General features: G+C 36.1%; 1 long non-coding RNA gene across 2 annotated transcripts; it reads left to right on the plus strand.

Annotated features, from left to right (window-relative positions):
• The first annotated feature begins 3,237 nt into the window (after nucleotides 1-3,237).
• LOC127118925 (uncharacterized) lies at nucleotides 3,238-5,370 on the plus strand. 2 transcript variants are annotated; one of them, XR_007802451.1, is made up of 5 exons: nucleotides 3,246-3,718; nucleotides 4,063-4,197; nucleotides 4,366-4,498; nucleotides 4,645-4,696; nucleotides 4,902-5,370. It is a non-coding gene; the product is annotated as an uncharacterized LOC127118925 (long non-coding RNA). The 2 variants fall into 2 exon arrangements; XR_007802450.1 differs by having other exon boundaries at nucleotides 3,238-4,197.
• The last annotated feature ends 419 nt before the right edge of the window (nucleotides 5,371-5,789 follow it).

Here is a 5,789-nt window from a genome sequence, read left to right on the forward strand (position 1 = left end):
GTCTGAACTCAACAGGGCGAGGATGCTAAGATCTGTATCTTATGGGCAAAGAATAAAGCCAGAGTCTGAACTCCATGGGCTAAAGGGTTTGCCAAGGTCTGTACCTTGAAAAAAAGAAGCAAAACCAGAGTCTGAACTTCATGGGCTAAAAGAAGTCGCCAAGGTTTGTACCTTGAGGGAAAGAAGCAAAGCCAGAGTCTGAACTCCATGGGCTAAAAGAAGTTGTCAAGGTCTGCACCTTGAGGGCAAGAAGCAAAGTAAGGCATAGTCTGAACTGATAGGCAATGCATGAAGCTATTAATTGAGAAATGGGTATGGGACCCTTGTATGAACTGGATAAGGATTGAATGATTGATCATTATATAGAATAGATTGATAAATGAGATAGGGATAGATAAGGTATATTGATAAATAAGGTAGCTCGCGAAGAATCTGGGTTCTCCTGCCTACGTATCCTTATAATGCAATAAGGAAATCAGAGCTTTCGTAGTTCAATCTACTGCGACTGAAAAGAAATTGATTGGAGGTAAGAAGAAATGAGTGATTGAGATTGAATTGATTAGAATGGAATGGAGAATGAAGCGATAAGATACTTGATAGTCGATTGAAAGGAATCACACTAAAGTCTATGAATAAGGGAGAACGCTTTGAATATTTGGGGCATACGCCCCATACGCAAAGTCACTCTAGACAAGGATAGGAGAGACTCCCTCTAATCATTCATCATTACTTAAGACTCGAAGCGCATGATACTTCTCTTGACTGACAAGTTATTGGTGAAGAACCTTTGTCGTTGATCCTTGTGTTGATATTCAACTTGTATGAAGAAGACTTAGTAGTTTAATCGATTCGTATCGTACTAAAGTCTGTGAATAAGGGTGAACGCTTTGAATATTTGGGGCATACGTCCCATATGCAAAGTCGCTCTAAACAAGGGTAGGATAGACTCCCTCTCATCATTCCTTATTACTTAAGGCTCGTTTCGTACAATTTTAATCGTATTTACCAAGTGTTGATCTTTGATTTTGTCTTGTATAATCTGCTGCTTTGTGTGACTGAGGATGCCTTGATTGAAGATCTTGTCTTGATGCTTTGAGCTCCACAGCTTGGAAGAAAAGTCTTATTAAGTGACCAAGGGTCTTTTGGTCACTCAATTTAGACTGTGGAATTATATAAGTTCAAAGGATTTAATTAATCAAAATTGCTTTTGATCAATTTAATCATGGGTTTGTAATGATTTAAGAAACTAGGTTAGAACCTAATCTAAAGGTTAGAGTTAATCAAATTATCCTAAGGGTACATGATATAGTTAATCGCAACTCTTGATTCAAAATTCTATGTAAAAGTCCTAACCCTAAAGGAATGTGTATTCATGGTTAAAACCAAAATAAATCATAAAAGGGTAAAATAGTCTTTTTACAAAGTATTAAATTTATACGTATGAAAGTCAAATTAAGAATTATTTCTAAATCCTAAACGTTGGTTAAACTTAAATTCCCAAAACAAATACCAATTTTAATATTTCCACAAAATCTAGTAAACCAAAAAATTCTAATTAAATTCTAATTTCTAATCCAATTAACAATTATCCTAAATCCTAATCATACTTCTAAGTCCTAGTTAAACTATGGAACTAAATTCCTAACCTAGAATTAATTCCTAATTACTCTAGCTAAGTTTTAATCATGTCAACAAAATCTAATGAACCAAGGCTTAAATCTAAACTCACATCCTATTCATTGGTTGAAAACTTTACCCCGTACCCTTACAATTGTACTCACACCCCTACATTTAATTATTTTTTACCAAAATACCCTCATATAAATAGGGTATATTTTCCATTTCTAATTTTTTTTACCATTTTCGTTCAAGAGTTCCGGAGAAGAGAAAATATTCATTTTTTGGCATTGTAAACCGGAACACTCAGAGTAAGTCTTCCGGTTCATGAAATGTATACCAGAACACATGTCTAAAGAGTTCTGTTTGTTGCCTTTAGGGGGCACTGAACCGGAAGTCTTTTAAAAAGTCTTCCGGTTTGGATTGTTGTATACCGGAAGTCTTTCTTAAAGACTTTCGGTTTGGATGATATAAACCGGAACTCTTTAAGAAAGTGTTCCGGAAGTCATCTTGTTTTTTTACTAACCGGAACTCTTCTTTGAAGTGTTCCGATACTTTTTTTTTTTTAATTATTTTTTTAAACGTATTTTTTGCAGTGGTTCGAAGACAAGGTGCAGATGGTAGGATTCCAGTCCGCACGTTAGACCGGGGTGCATCTTCATCTGCAACTGAGCCGGCTGGATATCCAGGAGGGTCGTACGATACGTCTCTTTTGGTGAAGTACGAGCATCATGTTGCTCGACATTTATGGTTCGGTGAGGTAAGTAAACGAGTTATATTTGAAAATGAATAATAGTTGAATATTTTATATTTTATTTTCTAATATGTGTTTTAATTGTTTTTAGGAAAGAGGTCCAAAGAAAGAGTTGAAGGTTGCTGGACATGGACTGAAGTTGACTTTTAGGATTCCATTGGCTCTTCCACCACAGATGGTGAGTTGGGTATCTAGATCCGGTTTATCTTCACTGCAGAGAACCAGTCTGAACAAGATAGACACAAATTAAAAAAAGAAAAAAGCGAACCGGAAGACTTCATGAAAGACTTCCGGAAGACATATAATACAAACCGGAACACTTCTCCAAAGAGTTCCCGTATGTGTAGATTTGTTCACCGGAACTCTTTCAAGAAGTGTTCCGGTTTTGTAAATTTTTTCTAATTGAACCGGAACTCTTTCATGAAGTCTTCCGGTTCATTGTTTTGTGTGTTCCGGAAGTCATTCTTGAAGTCTTCCGGTTTGGGAGAAATACATATCGGAAGTCTTTTTGCAAGAGTTCTGGTGCGAGGGGTGTGAAAGGGTAATTTCTGAAATTTTCAACTGAATGGTAAAAATGAAATGGTAAATCGGTTAAAACCAATTAAGGGTAGAATGAGAATTTTTAAAATTTTGTAGGGGTATAAGACTGACTGTAGGGGTACAAGGTAAAATTTTCTCATTGGTTGAGCCTGAAGCCCAACAAGGTGAAAATTGGCCCAGATTCAAGACAATAGCCAGGGAATTCGGATGGGTCTTGCAGCAAAGGCCCATCATTGTCATACTAGGACTGCAACGAAACAGGGGTGCAGTCTTGGAGGAGGGTGCGCACAGTAACATTCTGTTTTGAGCTTTGGACCAAAACCGCTTTCTAAGAAAGAACCAAGGTAGGTCCAAAGTGTTGAATAGAGGAAAGAAGAATCATCGCCCATGATACCACGCGGAAACACCAACACTCGCACAATAAAGAAAACGCGAAGTAACTTGCGGCGCCGCGAATTGCATCGGTTCACGAAATCGCGTTTTAGAACTCATGGATTGCGGTGATGTTCATCTAACCACCCTTTTAATGGAACCTAATCTTAAGGCAATCAAAACGAAAATGGAATCGCAACGCAGAACAACGGAAATAAAAGCGGATTGCAGTGAGCGATACTCACCGGATTGAAGCGACGCGGAGACTTAACCTTAATTGTCTTCTCTTTGTTTTTCTGCTTCTGTTTCGAGTCTCCTTCTTCTCAATTTCAACATCGTCTTTGTCGACTTGGAATTGCAGAATCCATCACCGAAAATGACCTATAACCAAATCGTATTGGCGCGTGAACCTTCGACGAAATTAGCTTCGGGCAGGTTGTTAGGAGTTCTATTAGAGTTAAATTTGTCAATTCCGTTATTGGTTAGTGAAGTAAGTGAAAATGAAAGACCAATCTCAGTTAGTTTCAAATATATTAGTTTGTTATAAGTTAGTTAGGTTGAAGGATTCAGTTAGTGAATTGGTTAGTTTAGAAATCCTGTTAGGAGGAGGTTGTAGGTTAGTTCAAGCTTCTGTTTATTTATTAGACTACAATTTGGATATAAATGAAGTTTGTTGAAATTAGTTGGGTTTTTTCCTGTTATGACATTCTGCAGATACAAGTTATTTTTCTGTTATGTGAGCTGCCATGTGCTAAGTATGAATGAACTTGTTGATGCAGAATTACAGTGAACCGGACTATTCTACAGTTGGTTCTTGCATTAAGTTTGGCTGGAAACCCAAAGCGAGTTATTGACCTATTGGTTACGGGGATTAGCTTAATGGCTGTTGCGGAATGCTAGTTGGATACGACGAGGTAAACAAACTGAAATGTGAATAATTGAAGTTATGTTGTCCTTACCATGGCTGTTTTAATTTGCTGCGAAAGAATCATGTAATTGTGTTGCCGTTACGGGCTACCCGGTGATGAAATTAATTAGGGGTTAATTTGAGATTGGCTTAAACTTGCTGAATTGGTTTGCAGGTTATGTTTGGAATTTCAAATGCATGATTATTGTCATGGATGTTCAAATAATGGATGGTTGTTAATGCGAGCCAAATTCTACTATGCTAATCTGATGCAGGGGTTGTTATCGGATTAGATGTATGGTGCCTTGGTATGTATTGCTAAATGTATGCTTGGATGAATTCTTTGGATGTATGGTTACTAATGCATTGCTAGTGATGTATTAGCATTGATGAATATGCCATGTTTGGAAATGAATGAGAATCTAAAGATGTTCTTTTCTTCTTGGTATTATAGGTGATTTATGGAACCTAAAGCAGGATACAATTCAGAAAATCCAGTAGGGCGGGTGAGTTATGGAATTCTGTTATTGTGAAATGGACATTTGAGTTGTAGTTTCGGTTAATCAAATGTATTGGAAAAGTTTGGATATGAAATTTGAATTGTATTAACATGGAAAGTGATTAAATATTATGGAATGCTTCACTTGGAAACTGAGTTGAATGTTATGTTATGAGTTGAATTTGAAATTGGAATGTCAATTTATTTTACAGGTGAAATCATGATGCAAAGTGGAATTTGGCATGTACTGGAATTTGCTAGCATTTGGAATGGACTTGAAGAAACTTAAAATGCTATGATCATCATGCTTGGAATAGATTTAGTTGGAGTTTAGTTTTTTTTTGTATAAATTAGTGGTTCTTGTGAGTTGTTGATAAATTTTATTGTGAATATGAATGTGTGTTTCTAATTGAAACATAAAGGGATTTTGAATAGAAATTGTGGATGAAAATATGAAATCTTTTGTAATCTTGGAATTGAAATATGGTTTGTGGTTTGTAATGGGATGTTGATTAATGGGAAATTAGTTGTAATCTTCTTGAAATGCACTATTATGAGCCGTGTTTGGTTCTGATTTGTAATTAGAATTAATGTTAGTATAGGAAAAGTGCATTGTACATATGTATAGTGGGGTATTCGTTACCTTTAGATTTATTGACTAAATCAAGAGTAAGCATACAATTCGAGTCGCCACCGCACTTCTATTTATTTAAAGGAAAGGTTAGAAAGCCAACAAAAACCAAGTAAGAAGTTTTATCAAATCAAAAACTAATAAAAATGTCAGAGATCTGAGTAAGGGGGTTGGTTATGAAATGAGAAAGTTTTAAGCACCCAAAACATCTTTAGTACTCTAAGGGAGCCCTTTTTGCAAATGTGTGTTGTAGGTTGGTATTTGTGAAAATATTTGTGCAAACAAGATTGGAGAGATGAGAAGAGAATATACATATTTACAATTTTGTTGTTTGAATGGATAAACCCATTGCCTACGTACCATCACAAAGGTAGGATCAAAACCTCGTAGTTTGAGGTAGAAATCTCAAACATCGGTGAATTGATTTGGTCAAAAGCCTTAAAAGGTCTTTTGTTATCAAAGGGAGAAA

This window comes from Lathyrus oleraceus, chromosome 2 (genome assembly GCF_024323335.1).
Source record: "Lathyrus oleraceus cultivar Zhongwan6 chromosome 2, CAAS_Psat_ZW6_1.0, whole genome shotgun sequence".
NCBI classification, from domain to species: Eukaryota; Viridiplantae; Streptophyta; class Magnoliopsida; order Fabales; family Fabaceae; genus Lathyrus; species Lathyrus oleraceus.